Below are 24,899 nucleotides of genomic sequence, written 5' to 3' on the forward strand. Positions count from 1 at the left end.
TTGTTACATGAATCATGAAGGATTAACTATGAAGATAAAGGCAGATATTTCAATCAGGGAATACCCACGATGGTTTAATTAAAGAATTTTTGCATCTCACTTACAGAACAGTGCTGCTTAAGTACAGCGTGGCATTTATTTAAAGTGTCCCAGAGGTAATTAAGCCCTTGATTAACAATAAAATTTTCTTCCTTAACTTCATTCTCAATTACCATGAAGCTCATTTCTCATTGCCGGGAACTTCCAACACGTGGTACCCAATGGCTTTAACTTGCATGTGATTCCACATAAGCCATCAAAAAGGGTGAGGAGGAACCAAGGTACATAGGAACCAGCCTTTTCTAAAAGTTGGAAGTCTTGTTTGGCCGCTTGCTCACTCGCCTCCCTCAGCTTGCAGCCTAGCCATGTCCATGTATGTGTGATCCCCCTACTTCGGGTTATGGTAGCAACAAGGGAATGTGGTGACCAGGACAAAATTCCTCTAAGAGTTCAGCTTTTCTTGAACTCAGAGCAAACCTGGATCTGGTGACACCTTAAGCGTGTCAAGCACCTCACACACATAGGAAGTCCAATTACTAATAGCTCCTGCTCAGACTTCCCTGGTGGTCCAGTGGTTAAGACTCCATGCTTCCACCACAGGGCAGATGGGTTTGATCCCTGGTTGGGGAACTAGGATCTCATATGCCACAAGGCATGGCCAAAAAAGAAAAAAGCTACTACTATGAAGGATAAGACACCCCCTGTCTTTTCCCTGACCTCCGTAAGCTAGACACGTGGGTCTGGGATAGACCGTCACCTGGGCTTCTACACAGGCATGCCATTCACACACCCACACAGACAGATGGTACGGGGCACTCTGTCACATCTGGGAAACACCCCTGCCAGGGCACGAGGGAGCCCGCCTCCATGCTAAGGCTTGGCAGCACAGAAGATAGAAATGCCAGATTTAAACCTCCTTTCTGATGCCCCTCATAGCTGGACAAGCTATATACACATTTGGGCTTATCTGTGAATTTGTCATCGGCTTTACAAGAATGTTTCATGATTATGCACATTAATTTACATCTAAAAGAGAGAAAAGTCAAAAGGATTTGGCCACTTTTTATTTTAATGCTAGTGATATATATGGGGCTTCCCCGGTGGCTCAGAGGTTAAAGCGTTTGCCTACAATGCGGGAGGCCTGTGTTTGATCCCTGGGTCAGGAAGATCCCCTGGAGAAGGAAATGGCAACCCACTCCAGTACTCTTGCCTGGAGAATCCCATGGACAGAGGAGCCTGGTGGGCTACAGTCCACGGGGTGGCAAAGAGTTGGACACGACTGAGCAACTTCACTTCACTTCAGTGATATATGGAATAAAAATTTGTCTGACTCAACAGATAGATACTGGACACATAAGCCAGGCAAAGAAATTCGAAAGCAGAGAAGAGGGTCAGCCTGGGAGAAGCTGAAGTCTAGCTAGGGGGTCTGGGATCTCTAAGGTAAGAGGGCAAATTCTGACACTGGTTGGAACAGTGGGAGGGGCGATTCTGAGAAGGCTTCTCAGAGGTGGTGAGAATAAATGGGGCCTTGGAAGGGGGAGGACAAACTCCAGAGGCAAAAAGTGCCTTGTGGATGCAATACAATGAGGAAGAATGAGACCACCTCCTCAAGGGTCACCAGTGACTTTCTTTCTTTGTAAATGCCAGGCCTGCCTTTAATTCTTATCTGTTGCCCTCCTGCATGTGGGGGATGGATTTTCAGGTATAAACACCAGCTATGTGAAACACCAAGACAGTGTCCTGTTTCCAATCCTGTACTCTGTCACAGATGGTGACCAAAACAGTGACACTCAATATCCTAAAATTTTCTGACCTAAAATCTCCCATTTTTACTCTCCGGTGAGAGATATTTATGTTTTAAAAATCACCTTGGAATATACTGGACTTAAGTAATAATTCTTAAACAGATAGGGTGTTCCTTTAAAATCAGAATCGTGTTGAAAGGACCAGATTATATTTTGTATTATCTGAAGCTTATGAGAAAATTATTTGGGGGTTTCCTGTGGACAAGGGACAGAATGTCTGACACAGATACAAAATGTTTAAATGAAAGGTACCACGATTCATACATACTAAGGAAAACAAACAAGTTCTCTTTTGTAGACTTTGTTCTTGCTTTTTTCTTTTTAACATCTGTTGTGTCCTTTATTTGTATTATCTCACTTAATCCTTTCAAAAATCCTATGAAATAGGTCTATTATTGCCATCTATTTTATATAAGGAAATAGGTTTATTTATCCTGTAGCCTTAACTTTTCAAACAGGCAGCAGCTGACACTATTATGCTACATTTCACAACTGATACCAGTTTTTTCAGGGCATTGCACAAGCCAAAGAATATTAATTCACATCCATACTGGCTTCATGCTTAAAAAGAAAACGGAAATGGAGATTCAAAGAATGACAGTGAAGATATCTTTTTCTCCCCTTCAAAATTTCTCTGTGTGACAGTTTAGAACAGGACTCAACAAACTTTATCCGAAAAGGCCAGATAAATTATTTCAGACTTGTGAGCTGAGAGATGAACTCAGGGGTATTTAACAGGGACTTGTGTAACAAGAGGGAACCCAAATTTCCACACACTTGGTAATGACAAAATCCAAAATTAAATTGAGTACAATTTTTTGGTCATAAGGTTCTACTCATGAGAAGAACAGCACTCCTTTGCCCGGGACAGGGGTGTGTGTGTGTGCGCGCGCGGATATAGTCAACTGAAGTTCAAAAGCAATGTTCCCTCTTCTCAATTCATTCATCTGGAAAAACCATTCTTAGTTTGAGAGCTGAACAAAAATAGACAGCAGGCAGAATGTGGCCCAATGACCCTGGTTTAGAATATTTCTCTGAAAGTTTAGCCACAGACAACCTCATATACCCTGGTGTGTATGTGCTAAGTCGCTTCAGTCATGTCCGATTCTTTGTGACCCTATGGACCATCGCCTCTGTCCATGGGATTCTCCAGGCAAGATACTGGAGTGGGTTGCCATGCCCTCCTCCAGAGGATCTTTCTGACCCAGGGATCGAATCCGGGTCTCTTAACGTCTCCTGCACTGGCAGGTGGGTTCTTTACCACTAGCGCCACCTGGAAAGCCCCATATACTCTGGAGACTCAGAGTTTTAGAGACACAGGGCCCAAGTCACAGAGGAGTACCCAGCTCTGAATCGCAGGCCGGGGTACCAGTCCTGGTTATTGTTACCCAGAGACATCAACAGGCAGAAAGCCTCCAGGGCCCCTGGCTCCCTTCACATGGCTTCTCATTTTTTAGTATCACTTGTTAACTTGGGAGCTTTGGGGTCACTGCCACACCTACTAGGTTGTGGTGCCCCAAAGAGAGGTCCGTTTTGTGTAAATCACAAATCAGTTTGGTGTATATTTTCCTGTATCTGTGGCATTAAAAAAACTCAATTTCTTTTATTCCCCTTATCCTGACACCAATAAATCTCCTTTTTGGCAAAGTTTTAACAGATCAATTTTGTGTTCCTAAGTGTATGCAGCATTTTCACCCTCCTTTTAAACATAAACCCTAGAAACTTAGTCCTTTGTGGGTCCCCTGCTGTTTGTGCAACCACAGGGTAGGGGTAGGGGAGGAGAGGGGAAGGAGTTGAGGAGGAAAGATACTGGCTTACAAAAGTCCAAAGAGTATTTGACTAAAAGAACACAGAGCAGGGTAGAAGACAGGAATCAGAAATCCTGCAAACAGAGGAGGTTATTTTTCTTTGAAAGGATTAAAGATTGTAGGTTTGCATGCTTACTCAGCTGGAACAAGAAAATATTGTAACTTCTTGCCTCATTCAGTTTGGGTCTGAACAAGATAAAGGTCGGGCCCATTCAAAACTCCTAATATAATTACCTTCTTCCCTTTAAGATAATGGGACATTAGGTGAGAGATTTGGGGTTATACTCCACTCAGGAAACAACCATGGAGAAGAAAGTGGGAAACACACCCAGAACTCGAGAGGAGACTGACCTGGTACAACTTTTCCCCGCCTTTCAAGGAGACAGACATTCTAGGTAAAACTTGCTCACCATTGAGAGCTAAATTCCAGTTCTAGCATCAAGCCAGACATTCTGATTTCAGTTGTTCAGGACAAACAGCGAAATGCGCACAGCTAATTTATAAGTGTTCAAAGGAGCATGAGCTGTTTCTTTTGAGGAGAGAAACCATATTTTCCAAATTAGTCCAACTTCTATTTGATAGGCTGAACGCCCATATATCTCCATCCAGAAGGAACGAGGGCTCCTGATGATTAATCATGCTTTCAGGAAGTAGTTAAACACCACTGTGTTGCACACTGGTAGTGCCCAAGATAAAAAGCCAGGGCAACAGGCAAAGGAGGAGAGGGAGGAAGTTAGGGCAGTAATTTTGACAATAAACTGGAAAGGGCTTCAAGGGTTCAAATTACAACAGGGTCCGTTCATTTCAGTTTGAGCAGCCCTCCTTGTCTACACCAGTACGTCTGTTGATTCTCCTGATACAGCCAACTCCCCAGTAATTAAAATTTCTTAAAGATTTTCCCTTCTTTAACTATCCCTCCTACAGTACATCACTGGGACTCCAAGGTCTTAAAGACTTAATCTAAATGTCTGGCCACAATGATAAGGAAGAACAGGAGGTAATATCTGAGAGGGGGAAAGAGAGACAAAGAAATAAGTTTAAGAACCGCGATTTTAAGGAGTTGTGATTTTAGGAAGCGAAACTCTTTGTTTTGCTTCCCAACCCAAGAATCGAACCAGGGTCTCCTGAATTGCAGGTAGATTCTTTACCAACTGAGCTATCAGGGAAGCCCATACCTTGCATACAGTAGACGCTAATTAAACATATAAATGAGTAAAAAATGAATTTGTAAAAGCCCCACATCTTAAACTAGCTTTATATAAATATCTGCCCCTTAATCATTTAATAGTGATAATAATTATTTGTAAAGCATTTTAAAAAATAGAAGAGCAAGTGTAATTACACTGCTTACCTACTAACCAATGTACTCCGTTAATCACGCAAATGAAAACAGTGACTGACACAGTCAGGAAATTTCTGAGGAAGCCGATGTGTTTTTAAATATCTTTGCGTGAAATATAAAGCTGTCCTGTAGAAACTGAAGGGTTGTGGGTGAAGGTAATGAATGCCTCTTTGACTACACACTGTGTTTTTATATTTTAGCTCTATTTTTAAGCTCGCAAGATATTTATAGCACTGAGTTTATGGGTATGTTCTCAGAGATCAAGAACAGGGGGTACAAGTTTTATTTAAAACTCACTTAAAATAGCAAAGTTATAAAACAGTGATTCATTATCATAATCCTCCTGTGGACATAGATCAAAATACACAGGAAACTGATTTCTCTCTGAAAAGTGAAGAAAGAAAAGAACTCTTTAAAACACTGCTCTATAAAGCTGAAATCCTTAAAACAATTTGGTCTGAAAGATGTAGGCATCTTTACATAATATACTGCATCCTGAAAAGAGGGAAAAGAAAGAAAAAAAGGAATAGATACTCCCAGCAAAAAGAAAGCCCCAGCAGAATATACTGCAAAAATGCAAAGCTTCTGATACTGGTCATGCAAATATACATACACTTTCTATGTTTGAAAATGCATCAACCCCTTAGACTCCAACAGAGAAGCAAGTAAGTCACAGGTTCTACTGAAGAATGGAGTAGAGGTTCCTAAAATGCTAAAGCAATGTGAAACCGTTTCGGGGTGGAGTTTGGGGTGGAGTTTCCTTTTTAGCTAGAAAACAAAGAAGTCAGAAGTGACAGCGCAGGCCTTCTGACATCAGGCTCCCCCACGCCCCTCCCTCGGCATCACACCATCTGTGTTTCCCTACACTCTGTACATTAGACACGTCCATTACTGCTCTCCTCCAACCTCTTCCCACCTCACGGCCTCCATCTCTTCACACTTCCGGAACCAGTGCGTGGCCGCCTCCCTCATTCGTCACACTGAGAGCTGCAGTATTTCTGTTCTTTTGCTGGACTCATCAGTGGTTTGATGCTTTGAGGCATTCTTTCTTTTTCAAAAGCAAGCTGGAGAGGGACTTCCCTGGTGGTCCAGTGGTTAAGACTCCGAGCTCCCAGTACAGGGGGCTAGGGTTCGATCCCTGATCAGGGAGCTAGATCCCACATGCAGCAACTAAGATAGAAGATCCCATGGGCCACAACTAAGACCTTGGGCAGCCAAATAAAGTGAAAGTGAAAGTCGCTCAGTCCTGTCCAACTCTTCGTGACCCCATGGACTATACAGTCCACGGAATTCTCCAGGCCAGAAATCTGGAGTGGGTAGCCTTTTCCATCTCCACGGGATCTTCCCAACCCAGGGATCGAACCCAGGTCTCCCACATTGCGGGCGGACTCTTTACCAGCTGAGCCAGAAGCGAAGCCCAGTAAATTTAGTAATTAATTTGAAAAAAGCAAGCTAGAGAGTCATTTATTCTGCTGTGAGGCTTTTTCATTTAAGTAATTAAAGTCACCTTCAGCTTATAAACATGGCTTGCTGGCACTATTTTGACCATGCCAATCCCTCTAACTTTTCTACCCACGTTCATGTTTCTTTACAGAGTGTGACCTGCCTACATTGACAAAGCACAGAATCCTCAATGCCCCTCCCTGAAGCCCTCCAGTGACACTCTCTGGGCCCCGGGGGGGGCCCCCTCTCACACACAGGTGCTGGGTGGACTCCCTCCCAGCCATGGTTTCCACGGCCCTCCCCTCCGTGGTGTCTGCCCCTTGGTGTCCTGAAGAAGCATCTGGGGCTAGTGCACTGATCCCCGCGGCCTCTGGGGCCCCTGTGCACCACTCTCAGAGGCAGCCCTGACCCTGAGTCTCACTGTCTCCACTTGGAGAGGGACCCACCTCGGCCCTCCTCTTGGGCCAGTTCAGCCAGTCCTAAGGAGAGACGAAGGGGAAGCATCAGTTCTTGAAGTGGCAGTCCCGGGTTCTGATTAGCAAAGAGGTCAGTAAGGCGGCCAAATGCTCTCTGCCCAGACTTGACCAGTAATGGGGCTGTCCCTGGTAAGGCCCATTTTCTGTGCCCGCTGGTGCCACTCTGTCCTTGCACTTGTAGGCTGTGGTGGTAATCATTTCATGGATTGTAATCCGTCAGGCTCCTCTGTCCATGGAATTCTCCAAGAATACCAGAGTGAGTAGCCATTCCGTTCTCCAGGGGATCAAACCCGGGGTCTCCTGCATTGCAGTCAGATCCTTTACCATCTGAGCCACCAGGGAAGCCTATTTCTACCACATCGGCTAGTCAAATTTTAAAAGGCGAACTCAGATGTTGAATAAAGCCCATTGACGCAGGAATGAAAGGCCTCAGCCACCCACCTGAGAGGCTGGTTTCCTGAGCACCCGCAGGTGCACCCTGCGATCCACGGCCAAGGTGACAAGCCTCGGAAAGATGGGCCTTAAAGCACCTGCCACCTCCAGCCAGGGGCTGGTCTGGGAACAGCACTAACAGTGTAACCCAGCCCTGACTGGGGGTGGCAGGCGGGACAGCCACACGCTTGAAATTCAAGGATGGGCCGAAAGTGGCCCAGGCTGTAATGCTCCTCCTCCTCTATTCCTAACCCGTATCCAGGCTTCCCCAGTGGCTCAGCGGTCAAGAGCTGAGCTCTTGCAAACCAGGAGCCACTGGAGACACAGGTTCCATCCCTGGGTCAGGAAGATCCTCTGGAGGAGGGCATGGCAACCCACTCCAGGATTCTTGCCTGGAGAATCCCATGGACAGAGGAGCCTGGCGGGCTACAGTCCACGGAGTCGCAAAGGTCAGACACGACTGAAGCAGCTTAGCACGCATGCAAACTGTATCCACAGACGAAAATCTCACTTTGCTAATTGACAGAGAAAGAAAAAGAACCTTTCAACAACTCGAGTGCCCCACCAGTGGGCCAAAGGCCACCTGTAATTTCTCTGGTCCCCTCTGGGGGAGGGAAGGAGTGATGATGTACCTGCTGGCCCCTCTTCCCATCTACATACATTTCCAAAGCTCATCAAACTCTGAAGATATTCAGCCCCAAACTGACCAAGTTGTCCAAAAGCACACACCTTACCAGATGGAACTATGCCTCAGAAAGACACTGATGGCTAGCACCACCAACCTCCACTTCCGGTGTCTTTTCCTTAAGCCTAATTGATACTCAAGCAGATGACTGACCAAGGAGTCTGAAAGGTCATGGAAGAAAGATTCAGTAGCTAACTTGTAAGCGGAGGCCCTTTTGGCTAAGATCACATATACATGATTTCCTTAGAAACAGCGGAATACACCTGCCAGTCACCAACAGTGTGTAAGGAACACAGCAGCATGCACAAACACCCTCCACCACTTAGGGCTCACATGTTTATAAGACAGGAGAAGTCAAGCAGAAACATTCTGCTCAGGGCTACCTGTTCTGAACTTATGATAAGAGAGAACGTTTAATGTACTCCTTAATCCTAAGCTACAGGAAGAAGACAACTGGATGGCCCTTACCACTATGCTTTCTCAAGCTCTAAAATAACAAGACCCCATAGAACTTCTGGTTCCATCACCTCATGGCAAATAGATGGAGATAAAGTGGAAACAGTGACAGATTTTATTTTCTTGGACTTCAAAATCACTGTGGATGGTGACTGCAACCATGAAATTAAAAGACACCAGCTCCTTGGAAGAAAAACTAGGACAAACCTCACTAAACAGCATATTAAAAAGCAGAGACATTACTTTGCCAATAAAGGTCTGTCTAGTCAAAGCTATGGTTTTTCCAGTAGTCATGTATGGATGCGAGAGCTGTACTGTAAAGAAGGCTAAGCATCAAAGAATTGATGCTTCTTAACTGTGGTGCTGGAGGACTCTTGAGAGTCCCTTGGATTACAAGGAGATCAAACCAGTCCATCCTAAAGGAAATCAACCCTGAATATTCAGTGGCAGGACTGATGCTGAAGCTGAAGCTCCAATACTTTGGCCACCTGATGTGAACAACTGACTCATTTGAAAAGACCCTGATGCTGGGTAAGATTGAAGGCAGGAGGAGAAGGGGACGACAGAGGATGAGATGGCTGGATGGCATCACCAACACAAGGGACATGAGTTTGAACAAATTCTGGGAAATGGTGAAGGACAGGAAAGCCTGGCGTGCTAAAGTCCATGGGGTTGCAAAGAGTGGCGCAAGACTTAGCAACTGAACAACAACAACATAGAACTTCCAGAACACACTCATCCAGAAAGTTTTCAGCATTACAAAGCAGAAGCGACAACTAACTGTCTTGGATATTTAAAAAAAAATAAATAAATAAAAAACTGCTATTTTAAATTAAGTATTAAGAAAGACCCATATTACACTGAATGGGTTTTTAGAAACACTCACCAAACACAGTAAAAGCAGTATAATGGGATCTGTAATATTACTTCTAACATTCTCTGTAAATAAGGACCAAAAGGTGTCATTTTCTGTGAGATCTATTATAAAGTAAAAGGACAATTTTCTTCAGCAAGCACGTTGTACAGTTAGCTGTGGGAGAGTGAACTGGGGCTTTTTCAAGCCTCAATCTGTTACTAGGCCTGTGTTTCAGAGGGAATGATTCACTTGCTTGGTGGCCTACTCCTGATACTTTCTGGATCCCAGATCTGACCCAAGGGTGGTTTGGCAGAAGCTAAAACGCGCTTCTGTTGACTCTTTTTTTGCACTTGGTTTCAGAAGACAAGGTGCCCAGATGACCACAATCGTCCCATTTTACCAGTGACCTTCCACCCTGCCTGCCCTCTGATAAGACCTTTATCTGAAAAGAAGCTGTAGCCCTGGAAGAAATGTGGCTTGGTTTTGGTGAGAAATTAAGGCTGTGGCCTCTTCCTTCTCAGCAATCACCGTGCTGATTTTGGAAGATTTCTACTGTACAGAAATATTTCAAACAATTATGCTTTTTAAATCTGCAATTATGCTTCAAATAAGCAAATAAGGTGGGTATTCCCTGGATCTGGATTCCCTGGATTAAAGAAAAATCTTTGCGGTCTTTTCCACTGAATGAGGTTCTCAGTATACATCCTTGTTCTCTATCTGGTTGGGGCATAGAGAGGGAGTGAGCAGGTAATTTCCTGGCTCCTGAGTGTGCATGATGGGAATGGGATGCTGATGCTTGAGGCCCTGTGGGTACCTCAGGGTCCCCTATTTCTGGGGAATTAGGAGTGAGATTCCCTGAGGATTCCACATGGGACAAGCCCTGCTAGCCACTTTACCATATTCAGAGAACTTTGTTCACGCACCAAGCCCTGAGCTCCTGCCTTTCAGGAGGAAAAGTGCCAGCTTGTGTTCTTTCCATGACACCATTCTGCCTCTAGGGCTCTAGAGTTTCAAATCTAGAGAAATCCATCAGTCAAGCAACATCAGCATTCCAAGAGCTATGGTCAGGCTTGAGTAATCTACTCATAGACAGGCTGGTGGCTCAGACAGTAAAGAATCCGCCTGCAATGTGGGAGACCTGGGTTCAGTCCCTTGGTAGAGAAGATCCCCTGGAGGAGGGCACAGCAACCCAGCCCAGTACTCTTGCCTGGAGAATCCCTGCAGACAGAGGAGCCTGGCGGGCTACAGTCCATGGGGTCGCAAAGAGTCAGGCACGACTGAGCAGACAGCACAGACAGGCTTCAGAAAGAACACACTCACCCTCACAAGGAGTGTAAGCTTATGATAAAGAAAAACTAGGACACTTAAGGGTTTCCGGTATTTATAATAATCACTGTAGATATAAATAAAGAACCAATTACACTGATAATTATAATAATGTTGATACAATACTATGAGTCCAGCATAAAGCAGGAGTTTAATAAATACGTGATGAATGAACAGGTTTGTCTTTGGGTTATTAATCTGGGAACAATACCAAAAAAAAAAAAAAAAAAACGAGAGGGAGCTAACATCTTATTCATTTCAAAATAACAGTTTTTGGACTTCCCTGGTTGTCCAGTGGTTAAGATTTCACGCTTCCAATGCAGGGGGCACGGGTTCGATTCCTGACTGTGAACTAAGATCTCACAGGTTGCGTGGTGTGGCCAAAACAAAACAAACCCCAGATAACAATTTTTAAAACTCTTATGACTGGCTATTAACCATTAGCAGTATTGCAGCAATGATCATGAAACATACTCTAAAATTAGTTCTGAAATCTTGCCTTAACTTCTTTACATAAGCATATCTCACATATAAATTCATTGAAATAAGCCCAACTACCCCTTTTTCAAATGGAAAACCAAAAAACCAAGCAATTCTATCCCCCCAGACCCCAGACTCTCTTCTTAAGCCAGGACTGTTAACCTGTTGCCTTCATGAGCATGTGCAGTGGCTGAATTAACAGGACAGGAAGCAGCAGCCCTACGAACCGACTCGGTGTATCTAGTGAGTAAACCACAGAGAGGGGATTTAAACCATCACAACGATGTTCCCCTGGGAGCCTTTCCAGTCCATCAGAACCCAAATTCTAACTTTTCAATGGCGCTTAAATGCATGCACACCCAGACTTTGCATTTGCAATAAAGAAAATTGTATACCTTTCCAAAATCAGCTCATAAAATACAGTAAATACCTGATTGCGTTTTTAGCTAAATACATCCTAACCTGTTTCTGGATCGCAACAGCCAAGAGAGTGAATATCTGCCACTAGGTTTCTATAGCACAGAACTCAAAGGTCCCCTTGCAGCTCTGATGGCCTCTTGCAAACAAAGCTGGTAAATAAAAGAAAGCGGATGACAGGAGAATCCAGGTTCCTACCTGATCCTGACCAGCCAGCCCAGGGCAGAGCTTCAGCTCTCCCAGAGCAGCCTCGGGGAAAGCAAGCACTGGTCGCCCTTACTTGCCTCTTTCTTGCTTTTGTTTCCTTGGAGAGTCATGCCTGCAACTTCCCCAGGATGTGAGTTTCTGAGTCAGAGGCAGATCCAGTACCTTTAAGAGAGTTCACCGTGGTAAAGCACCATCGTACTTACTGTCGGTTCTCTCCTCTTACGTCAAGATTTCTTTCTGCCACCAACCCGACAGCAGGCTCTTCCCTGAGCCAAGATCTCAGATACCGGTCATGTTGAAAGGCTGGCCCTGCTCGACAAAGATTAGCGAGCTATCTGCAGCAGTCCCTTCTCTTCACCATAGCCAAGTAGGCCCGATAAATGCTAATACTCAGCATGACGCATCAAGAACTTTAAGCCTCCGCAATGGCTAAGCAGAAAGTATCACAAACTTACTGAAATTATCTGTGGCACAAAAGAAAAGAGAAGGAATTAATCAAAGTCTCTCTCTTAATGCAATGCTTGATTGAACTACCCCAATCCCTTTTTAAATAGGATACTGGTGGCAAGTGACCCTGATGGCAGGCCCTAGTGAGACACACAAGGAACACTTGTTCCATTTTTTTCTTTTATGACCTCATTAAGGAGGATTTTGAAGATTGTTCCTGAATATGAGAACAAAGTATCTTAAGACATCTCTAGCTTTTTATGTCTTTTAGCCTTTTACTGCTGGGATGGCCTTTAGGTCTGTGTTTATAACTAGGTACACTTATACTCACACTCATCTCCCCCTCCTAAAACAAGAATCAAGTAAGAGGATCTGGAGGAAAGGAGTCAGAGCTGTACACCTCTAGATGCAGAGATGCACTAGTTTCTTACACCAGAAAGTTTTGCCAAGACCAACTTGGGATCCACTCTTTTTTCATCTCCTCCGAGTTGGAGCTCCCATTAATTAGCCCTGGCGGCTGTTCCGAGGCTCTTATCAAGGGAGGGCGCAGACTGCCAAATCTGCTGGTGTGAAAATAGTCCACCGCCAGCAACATTTTTTCTGTGTGTTTGTTGACTCCACGCTTCACTTTAATACGGAAGATTATATTTTAAGATCAGAAACAAATAAACAGATTTACAACCGAAGGCTTGAAAGGCAAACAGCAAAAAAGCCAGCCAAGGACTGAGCCTAAATGTAGTATTTTTATTGACTTCTTAGAAACCAAATAACCTGGCATATTAGTGTGTGCATTCTGCAACAGACATTCAGCCCCATTGTACTACTTAGAAGAGAATAAAAAGAAACCCTACTGTTTGAAACCCAGCGGAACATCCCCACAACAGGGCACAACTGTTCCTCACGCATGAATGGGAAGGAGATGAAAGAAAAGATGGACTTCTGAGGTACAGCAAAAAACAAAGACAACAAAAGTGCTGATCATGAGGGAATGACACAACCCATTGCGGCAGAAAGGATGAGAGAAAGGAACTCAGACAATGGTGAGGACAGCTAAGTGACACGTAGGAGGATTGAAAAATCTACACAAGTGTCTTTTCTCTCCACCCTTGATGAAAAACAATTAAATGTTGGTACATCTGTCATAGAAAAGATCACTGAAACCTGTTACCATCACTATGGACGGTAAACTCAACTGCCCAAACTGTAACTCTCCAATTAAACGCTGCCACCTCTGTCTCTCACCCTTGCTAAAATGAAAAGTGTTCACTTCTACGATGCTTTACAACATCTGAATATGTTGAAACAGATGATAAAGGCTGAGGGGTACTGAAAATGTGTATGTATGCATGTATGTGCGCATAGAGGTTTAAAATACTCTATGTAAAAGATGGGCTTCAGGAATTGGTATATAAACTCAGCTTTTGTTTGTAAAATATTCTCTCCTTGACTCAGGTTATAGAGATATTTGCTCTAAATTTTGCATTGGTTTTCATCCAGTAGCAGCTCCAAATGTTTTGGGATTAAGTTTGTTTGTTCTCAAACCCCACTACCAAGAAGATATTGTTTGTAAATGCCTAATATGGACGAAGCTCACAATTGAATGCTACTTTTAGGTAAATGCTGTCATTTGTAATGGGATGGGAATAATTACTTTGGGATGTTTCTGTTTTTCTTAAGAAACAGAGGCATACCTGTCCACACTTCACTCATGTTGAGCCCTCCTAATAAAGTGTTCAGTGAGAAAATCCTATCAACCAAATATATTATCAATTAAAAAAAAAAACACCATGTGAAATTCTCACACGATGCTCATTGCTCCGGAAGTCCACCAGCCTGGGAAGTCACACTGTTTTTAAGTGAGCTCCTGAGCATTACTCCTTGCTTGATAACATGCAGCCCCTCACAAAACCCCAAAAGCAGTTATTGACCCTGTCAGGATGCCTGATTAATGGACAAACGCAGTAATTGATTAGCAAAGAAGTGTGAATTAAAAGGGGGCACAGCATCAATAACCAGCTTCTAACAAAAGTGGTTGACGTAAAATGTAAAACAAGAGCCCGCGGCTATATCTCATCAAAGGCACGCTTTTCTTAAAAAGGGGAGAGACTGAGAAGTAAACAGGCATAGTGTCCTGCGCCCTGTGATTCTTTAATCCTTCCTCTTGGTGAGGATGCTGTGTGGAGTGAGCAAGCAGTTTGGGAACTGCCTGTCCATCCACTTTCAGTCCACCTTCAGATGTCGAGCAGATGAGCCAGTTAACTGTTCCCATTGTCCCAAGACTTAAGAAAAAGCATGTAAGAAGTCCTATTCTCTCTTTATTTTGTTTACTGCGACCTCTCTTCACTTATGTCCTTAGAGAAAAATTAATTCTGCTTGCTCACGTGCCCCTGGAGAGACAGGCAACATTACTCACTAGAATGCTGCTTCCACCTGCTTCTGAGCATGAAAAATAAATTTATTCAGTCAGTCAGTCAGTCATCCAGCACCTGATACAGGCCAGTTATTCCTCTGAGCTGGGTGGTACAGAGATGAATAAGGTTTACGACAAGCTGAGTGAATGCAGACCCTGCTCCTGCTTAGAATGCACAGAAATATTGCATAACCTAAAGCAAAAGTTAAAGGGAACCCCCTGGTGGTCCTGGGTTCAATCCCCGGTTGGAGAACTAAGATCCCACAAGCTAAGAGGCACGGCCAAGAATAAATAAATACATAAAATAAAGCAAAGGTTTAATACATATCTCAGCATGAAACAGAAAGGAAATCTTCAAGTGCTGAAATAAAGCAAGAATTTCAGAGCTGGAGTTCCTGGAGCTGATGCTGTGTCTACAGAGGGCCATCAGCCCTGGAACAAAGACTAGAGGCTGGAGTGTCAACAGCCTTGTGGGACAGAAGACACCAACCTGGGCTTGTGCAAGGTGAGGGAACTGGACAAACTGTACCCCTTTAAAAGCAATCTAATCCACAAATAGGGAACTAGAACCTAGACAGCATATTGAAAAGTAGAGACATTACTTTGCCGACAAAGGTCTACATAGTCAAAGCTATGGTTTTTCAAGTAGCCATGTACAGATGTGAGAGTTGGACCATAAAGAAAGCTGAGCACCAAAGAATTGATGCTTTGGAACTATGGTGTTGGAGAAAATGCTTGAGAATCCTTTGGACAGCAAGCTGATCAAACTAATCAATCCTAAAGGAAATCAGTCCTGAAATTCATTGGAAGGACTGATGCTAAAACTGAAGCTTCAATACTTTGGCCACCTGATACGAAGAACTGACTCTTTAGAAAAGACCCTGATGCAGGGAAAGATTGAAGGCAGGAGGAGAAGAGGATGACAGAGGACAAGATGATTGGATGGCATCACTGATTTGATGGATATGAGTTTGAGCACGCTCCGGGAGATGGTGAAGGACAGGGAAGCCTGGCATGCTGCAGACCATGGGATTGCAAAGAGTCAGACACGACTGAGCAACTGAACTGAACTGAGAAGAACTATGTCCACAAAGAAACAGCAAGATAGCCTGAGGTCTGGCTTGGGCTGTATGAAAATAAATAAAGCCTTTTATATGATCATCAAAACCACAAGCCTGTGTTAACAGCAAGTACAGGCATGAAGTTTATACCACCTAGATGGGTTTGAAGTCACAGACAGAGAAATTAAAATTAAAAACTTGAGTTCAAGACTCTAAAACAACTGAGTCTTAGTCTGCAGAAAAGAAATGCAAAGCAGTGCTGCAAGAATGTATCCACAGTCTGGAGTACATTAACTCCCAGAGGCAAAAACAATCCTGCTGAAGATGAGCTCACAGTAGATTCCGAGCCATGGAAGGAAATAAATCACCAGGAGGGAGGATCACTAAGCACAACATAAGGGTGAAGAGGTATCTGGCAAGAGTCCCTTGGACGGCAAGGAGATCCTACCAGTCCATCCTAAAGGAAATCAGTCCCGAATATTCATTGGAAGGACTGATGCTGAAGCTGAAACTCCAACACTTTGGCCACCTGATGGGAAGAACTGACTCATTGGAAAAGACCCTGATGCTGGGAAAGATTGAGGGTGGGAGGAGAAGGGGACAACAGAGGATGAGATGGTTGGATGGCATCACTGATGCGATGGATTTGAGTTTGAGTAGGCTCCGGGAGTTGGTGATGGACAGGGAAGCCTGGCGTGCTGCAGTCCATGGGGTTGCAAAGAGTAGGACACGACTGAGAGACTGAACTGGACTGAACTAGAAATAAGTGAAAAACCTCAGTAGGAATACGAGATATATATTTGAAGTTATTAAAAGTGACACAGGAAGGAGCAGTAACCATTGAAAGACTGGGACAGTATTGGAAATAAAAATTAATTCAAAAGAATCAAATTTAGCACTTTTGAAAGAAAAAAATATAGTCACAAAATGAATAAGTAAAACAGTAGATTAGATATGCCTGAAAAAAGAATCAGTGAGTTCCAAGGTCACTTAACAGCCCATGAAAGAACAGCGTAGGAAAAGGGCAATGAAAGGGACCAGGAAAACTGGCAGAGTTTAGAAAAGCAACATGCCTGGAGAGATAACCCTCTCCTTTACCTCTCTCTCCTGCCTGGGTAAACATTCACAAATTCCCTCAAGTGCTGTGTTGACTTCGTAAGTCTCAATGACAAAGACCACTGACAAAAATGTGATGCAGTGTAAATAATAACAGCTTTATTATTCCCCCAGCTCCACTGGGGCAGAGAAAAGCAGCAGACGGTCCCCGGAAAGAACAAATGTTAGTACTGCCCAGTCCAGAATGCAACCCGCCACATTGCTCTGGGCCTCTGGAGGAGAAAAGGAGAAACACTGTCCAATCTTAAGTTTCTTAAAAACAAACACTCAAAGAAAAACCCAAGCCACCCATTTAGAGATAGTTAAGAATGAAGTTGGTTACAGAAATGCAGTAGGCTCTCTCCTCCAACTAGATCTTTCATCTTCATTTCATACAGATGCTCATCTGCATTTCTTTTTTATTGAAAGAACATACACATAAAAGCCTACAGATAAACTCCTACCTCTCGTTAAGAGTTTGGAATTGGGGCAATCTCTAGGAGTTAACAATTTATAAGGGATTGTGATCTTTCCAAAAAGAGAACAGTCAAGCTGAGAAGTTGAGAAGAAATGTGGGAAGAGAGAAAAGGAACTTTTCAGCTACAAATTTTTCGGAACAGACACAGGAGTGAAGGGCATGGAAATTTTCTTGAATACTTGTTCTTGCTAGGAATTTTTTGTTTTTTTTTGCATGCTCTTTCATGAGCCAGAAAGAAAAGGAAAAAAACTACAAGCTGAAAGGGAACAAATGGATTCCCCACTGGCCAGGAAATAGAGGCTGGTTCTCAGATCAGTGAGAGATGCAGTAGGCAGGGGATGACAACGTCAGCTGTATTCGCGAGCTGTGCTGTGCGCTACGAGCTAAGTTGTTTCAGGTGTGTCCACTCTGCAACCCCCATGGACTATAGGCCACCAGGCTCCTCCGTCCATGGGGTTCTCCAGGCAAGAATACTGAAGTGGGTTGCCATGCCCTCCTGGGGATCTTCCTGACCCAGGGATCGAACCCATGTCTCTTACATCTCCTGCATTGGCAGGCAGGTTCTTTATTACTAGTGCCACCTGGGAAGCCTAGAGTTGCAATAACAAAGTTCTACAAACTAAGTGGGTTACACATTTCTGGAGACCAGAAGTCTGCAATCAATTGGTGGGTGGCTGAGGATTTCTACATTGAGGTATTGCCATCGATGAAGTATTGATGAATTATTGCCATTGCCTGATGAAATATTGATGAAGTATTGCCATCGCCCAAAGCACTCATGTTTCCAGTAGAATCCTTAGGTCCACACGGTGTGTCTATGGGCTAAGTGGCACATGGCGGGGAACACACAGGCTGAGGAGTCTGACAGAACCTGTCTGGTGGTGGCAGACACAGACGTTGAGGATTTGTGTGTGCTCAGCTCTAAAGAAACAATTCTAAAATGATTTTTGAACATAAGGGAAATGATGAGTTTTGAGGAGCTAGCCTGGTAAAAATACAGCTTGGACAAGTACACACATCACGCAGATCTATCAACCCCCTAATTCAAGGTCAACAGTCATTTCAACAGCAACAAGATTAACTGCCATTACAAAGAGAACTCTTTTTTAGTAACTAGTGTTTCAAACTTCTAAATCTGTTTTATCATAGATCATATCATTGTAAACGATCTCTAAAAATCATTAATCCAAAAATCAAGGCCAAATCTCTCTCTAAAAAAGTCAACTCTGGCTTGCACTTAAGTACTCAAGTTCAACTGCATGTGCTGGGAAGAAAAAAGTTGGAAGGAAATACTTTAAATAGTATAATTTATGCCTGGTTCCGCCAGCCACTTAACTCACTAAGAACAAAGATGTAAATCTGCCTATGAAAGTCCCCCAGGTTCCCTGAGCCTCTCATCCTGTCTTGGGGGCTAAGTGTGATGCCTGGGTTTAAAACTGAATTGCAAAATATGTATTTTTCCAAGAGTCTGCCTCTAAATGTAGCCACCCTCCCCTCTGGCATTTAGCTGAAGGAATGGAGACCTGCTCCCGTGCTAGAGGGAAAAATAAATCTGGGTCAATTTAAAGACATTTTATTTAACATAACAGCACAAGAGATTTGAACTTGACTGTATATGACTATCACTTTTCCAACTGTTTTTAATGCCAAATACCCAAGAAAGGTGCAATTACTCCAAGTCACCTTTCACACAATGATACTGTATTGATAGGTTTTTCTCTCAGAAGTACAGGACATAGTCATCCAAAACTACTAAGAAACCAAAATCCATCTGCCATCTGCAGCCCCAGTGCGTCATCACCCACGAGAGCCTCATAATAGCTGGAGCCATTCAATGAGGGACCTCTCAGGATGAGACCTGGCAAGAGACCTGGAGGCTGGTTGACAAAACTTTGAAATGGTTTTATATTTTCTGGGTGTATTTAGCCCAGGAGCACATTGTATATTTTCCAGTGGCTTTGTCTTCATTGTGTGTTATTCTTTTAATTGTGGTTAAATATACATAACATCGGCTTCCCTGGTGGCTCAGATGGTAAAGAATCTACCTGTAATGCAGGAAACTGGGATTTGATCCCTGGATCGGGAAGATCCCCTGGAGAAGGAAATGACAACCCACTCCAGGATTCTTGTCTGGAGAATCCCATGGACAGAGGAGCCTGGTGGGCTGTGGTCCATAGGACTGCAAAGAGTTGGACACGACTGAGCGACTTTCACTTTCATTCACATACATAACATACAATTTACCATTTTAATCATTTCTAGTTGTATGGTTCTGTGGCATTAAGAGCATTCTCATTGTTATGCGAACATTACCACCATTCACCTTCAGAACTTTTATCATCATTCCAAACTGAAACTCTGTACCTGTTAAACAGTGCTTCCCCATTCTCTGCCTCCTCCAGTCCCTGGTAACCATCATTCTATGTTCTGTTTCCATGAGTTTCACCACGTTTGTACCTCAGGTAAGAAGAATCATACAGTTTTTGTCCTTTTCCATCTGGCTTGTTTCACTTAGCATAATGTTTTCAAGGTTCATCTGTATTGTAGCCTCGGTCAGTATTTCCTTCCTTTTTAAGGCTAAATGATACTCTGTTGTACAGATGCACCACATTTTGTTTATCCATTCATTCATCAGTGGACACTTGTGTTGCTCCCACCTTTTGACTTATTGCAAATAATGCTGCTATTACCTGGGTGTGCAAATATCTGCTCAAGCCCCTGCTTTCAATTCTTTTGGGGCTATTTGGGGATATACCCATAAGAGGAATTGCTGGATCATATGGAATTCCATGTTTAACCCCTTCATTGTATTTTTCTTACAGGTAATGTTGTAACCAGATGCGTCCTTGCAGCGTGTGCCAGGTGCAGTGTGTGGTGAGGTTTCTAAATGTCAATTTTTTAAAAGCTCTCAATGAGTAAATTAAGTTAAAAAAGCAAATTTAAAAGACAAATGTGATGAAAACACTGCCTAACACAGAACAGATAATCAATAAGTAGTTGCTGAATGAATGTGAAAGTGACTTTAAAATCTAACAAACCTGGGTTCAAGTGTTGGCTGCTATTTACCAGGGGTGTGACTGAGTCCTGCTTCACTCCTTTTGATAAAATGGGGATAATCTTGCACAGCTGCTGTTATGTGGTTGGAATTAAATGAGACACTCTATGTGAACTGGTGAGGATTCCCCATGTGCGCCAAGTGCTCCATAAAAGGCTGCTATCGTTATTGCTGCCATGAGTATTCATGACCTCTAGCTACTTATGGTCACAGAGATCATTTGGAGATTCGGTCTCTGCACCCCACCTCCCCCCACCAAGGGCACCCACGGCTGTCACTGAAGCACCTCTAAGCTTGCACCACGCTGGGCTGAAGTGACAACAGACACGGGCTTATGGATGTCTTACATCATCCTCCGCAGCATCACCGAAGCAGTGTCAACGTCCTCTGCACTCAGAAGGGAAAATACACACTCTGAAACCGACATCAACAAAGGAATCTTGACAATCAAGGTGAGAAAAAAAAATCTGACTTTCCCGTAATGAACAGTAAATCACTTATTTTCAAGTTCCTTCGTGCTGTGCTCAGAGACAAGAGAATATATTGACAAGATCCCACAAATACCTTCACACCGAAAAGAGTATTACAGTGTTGATTCTTGAGGCATAAACTGTATTACTGTGCAAATATACATCTGGGTTCGTGGAAACCTTGGTCGAAAGGCCATCCATAAAGTGCCAAAAGCCAGGACCAGCCATGTCTTCAAGCATCACAGTGTGAAGAGGAACATAAAGTCTTCTGCACCCTCAGCTGCTATGTAAAAGTTGTCTGCTGTGATTCCTTGTAGATGGGGGCTGTCAGAGCATTGAACAGGGGAGTCACAACTCCAGAGTTTACGACGCCAATCCAACGGATGGCAAGACTGTCACTCCTACACGGTGGGTCCTGTGCCCAACAAGGGGTGTTTACAAGTAGCCATTTAGCACCTTCCTTGCAGTATTTTTACACCACGCTCCTGCCTTTCCTGTGGAGAAGAGAAGCAAGGAGAAGACGCTTTCTCTTCAGTGCTGAAATTTAAAATTGGAAAATGTAATCACATGAGGATTGGGTTTTTTCTTTTTAATGGCGATGCTTAAAATCTCTTCTGTGTCAATGATGCAGGGGAAAAAAAATCTTACTCCTTAAAATGACTCTTTCATAGAACATCAGGGTTAGTTTGTGAGTGGCACGTTTTAAAAACATTTAATCAGTGATCTGAATATACGTCAACACCTTCTGGCGGCGTGCTATAAAACGTGAACCTTGTCAACAGCAACAGAAAAAGGTGACACTCTTGGGACACAGAGCTTTTATGCTGACACGCAGTAATAATATAATTTTAAAATTTATCATCTGTTTAGCTGCAAGCAACAACAATTAATCTTTTTGACAACTCATATAATGCTTTAAATAACACCTGGGAAGAAAAACAAGGCATTCTAATTTTTGCGTTCATTGTCTCCCAGGCCTTTGTAGCTACAAGTGCATATAAAACCACACACAATAAATTTTGTGATTAGGATTAAAATGTTAGCAAAAAGTATTTCCCTTGTCACCTCATGCCCCCCTTTGCCTCGGTTAATAAAATTACTTAACACAAGAACCGTAAGTGAGAGCAAGTCCCAGGGGAAGTGTGGGCCACCAAGGGTTCATTTCTGTCACGTCAAATGACATTTTATTCCCAAATCATTTAACCTACGACTTCACGTGACTACTTATAGCTTGAACGGAATTCTAGTGGGGGCCCAGAAATGACACTAATCCCTTTACTGGAAACTCCATCAGGGCCTGACAATCCCAAGCCCATCTGATACCAACAATTTAAAAACTACAGTCAGGCAAATTGTCTTCATAACGTTCAGAAGCAGGTGAACATATATGTGGTGTATGGTTTGGTCTTTTGCATGTCCTATGAAGCTTCATGGAATTTAGATTAGACTACATTAACACCTTTAATTCATCTCTTTTCTATTATACATTAAATCAAAGCATTTTTCCTAATATACCTGCTGACCCAGTGCCCTGTTAACCCTGAGATTTGAAAGTCTGTGGGTTAAAGCAAAGGCAAAAACACCACCACAAAAGAGGGCTGATGTTACTCTCACTAGTAAATCACAAGCTTGTGACATTTGCAGGTGAAATGAAAAGTGAAGGTTGTTGCAAATCACCCCACTGTCCACACATCTCTTTTTTTAAAAAAGATATTTTTATTTATTTATTTGACTGTTGTTGCAAACCACTGCACTGTCTACACACCTCTTGCCTTTTTAAAAAAATATATTTATTTTTATTTATTTCTTTGGTTATGCTGGGTCTTAGTTGCAGCATGTAAGATCTTTAGTTGTGGTATGTGAACTCTTAGTTGTGGCATGTGGGATCTAGTTCCCTGACCAGGGATCGAACCTGGGCCCCCTGCATTGAGAGTGCAGAGTCTTAGCCACTGGACCACCAGGGAAGTCCCCACATACCTCTTTCAACCAGTCTTCCAAGACTCTGACTGTATCCATTCGACAGATGAGGAAACCAGAGTGCTGAAACTCTAATTCAAGGATTTGCGAAAGCCACATCCAAGGTGTTTTCTATTGTCACACACCCTAAACTACAGCCAAGACTCAAAAATAAGAAACTAGCTCCAAGAGCTTGGCCAAATGGGTCTGGACACTAGAGTAGAATGGCTTATGCTTTGGGAAAGTACCGGCAGCAGAAACACAGGAAAAATATGAGCTCTCCTGCAAAGCAGAGAGAAGACAGTGTCAGAGGAAGACGCAGGTCATGAGACCTAAGTGTGCACGTTTGTGAAAAACTAAGAGGGCTGAGTATGTACAGCTCTTTGTCTACAGGTATTTTGTTCTTTTGGGGTCTTCACTTTCATTCTTTTCTTTTTCCTTCTTTCCCAAGTCTAGGCCTCCTAGGAAGTGATCAAACTGATTTTTACCATGTGCCGTGTGTCTTTTATGCAGGTTAGGACTTGAGCCCTGGATTTTAGGGAAGCTCTAAGGGCTCAGTGGTAAAGATTCCACCTGCCAATGCAGGAAACACAAGAGACATGGGTTCCATCCTTGGGTTGGGAAGATCCCCTGGTGAAGGAAATGGCGACCTTCTCTAGTGTTCTTGCCTGGGAAATCCCATGGACAGAGGAGCCCGGCAGGCTACAGTCCACGGGACTGCAAAAGAGTGAGATACGACTTAGTGACTAAACAAGAAGTAGATTTTAATTCCAGTACTTTTTTTTCCTAATGAATGATCATTGTTACACGATTTTGGTGCCAGACTTCGATATGCCCCACAACTGGCTTTACGTGCTTCTTAGAAAAAACTGCCAATTCTTTTTCAGAAAAAGATTTTTCAGCGGAGAGCCTGCCATTCTACACAGAATGTCAGACTTTCTCTAATGGCTATGCTAACTTGGGGACCGTTACTCTAAATGTATATTTGGAGCCTCTAAGCAAAAAAAACTTCATAAAGGCTTCCTTCATCCTTTAATTACTGATGAACTAATCCCCCATATGACATGTCTCCCTCTGTTCTGAGCTCTAACCAGCTGCTTGTATAGCATTTGAAACTGTAGCAGGAACTTCTAAACATGGACAGGTTATTTTGAAAGGGAGGATTCTGGGGTGAATTCTGGATCTATGAGGGGACCGTGGCACACCCAAGGCACTCCACTCTCACTGAGGGGACCAGGAAGCTGAGACAGAGGGCTTCAAGAATTTGCTGACATCTGTGCTCCTGATTTCCTGACTTCTGTCCAATTTCCTCCTGGTGCTTAACCATTTTCCTAGCCCTGAAAGGCATAAAAAGACTTTCCCACCAAGGATTTCTTTCCCCAACTATTAAAGCGGGGGGGTGGGGGGGAATCCCCCATACTGAATTAATTGATATACAAGTTTCCTTTCAACTATACCTAGTATTAATATTTAAGTCTCCGGCTTGAACCAGACCTCTCCAGCTAGTGGGAAAGGCACTGATGTCCTTTCCCAGTACATACACAGGAGAACAACTCTTAAAATGTGTTTAATTACAGGGAGCCCCTCACAGCATGGAACCAGAGCACTGGGATCTCAGAAAGCAATTTTCCATTTAGTCAGTGCTCCTCAGCTAATTAAAAAAAAACCCAAACGGGCCAGCAATCTGGACAAAGAAACAATGCACATTCCACGTGTTACAACCCAGGTAAAGGTACGTGTGAGCCTGAGTGGAGTGAGAGCCGCAGGAACCCAAAGGTGAAAAACAGCCCTTTATAGCAGTGGCCCTGACGGATGGGGACGTGCCTGGCTGGCGAATAACACGCCGCCCTCTCACTTCCTGACTGAGACACGCGAACACTCTGGCCATCTGTTGTATCTGCAGAGATCCCCAACTCAGAGGAGAAGAGAAACACACTTCAGTTGCAGCTGGAACACACATGCTTGCCAATGACATGGGCTTTTGGCACAGCCAGGATTTCAGGTTTGCGCCCTCAATGACTGGTTACTTTCCCCCCTCCTCTCCTGTTTAATCAGGTTCCCTGGGTCTTTGCAGGAATCTGTCTGGGGAGTGAGAGAGAGATAAGGGAGGGAGGGTACAGAGCAGCCACTGGCTTTCCAAGAGCTCAGTTCTCCT

General features: G+C 43.5%; 1 protein-coding gene and 1 non-coding gene across 5 annotated transcripts in view; both read right to left on the reverse strand.

The window, feature by feature from the left end:
• Positions 1 to 24,899, reverse strand: part of CLYBL (citramalyl-CoA lyase) — a 229,418-nt gene that overhangs the window by 133,171 nt on the left and 71,348 nt on the right. The window lies entirely within an intron of this gene.
• Positions 22,680 to 22,752, reverse strand: TRNAE-CUC. Its single transcript has one exon. It is a non-coding gene; the product is annotated as a tRNA-Glu (tRNA).

This window comes from Cervus canadensis, chromosome 9 (assembly GCF_019320065.1).
Source record: "Cervus canadensis isolate Bull #8, Minnesota chromosome 9, ASM1932006v1, whole genome shotgun sequence".
Classification (NCBI taxonomy): Eukaryota; Metazoa; Chordata; class Mammalia; order Artiodactyla; family Cervidae; genus Cervus; species Cervus canadensis.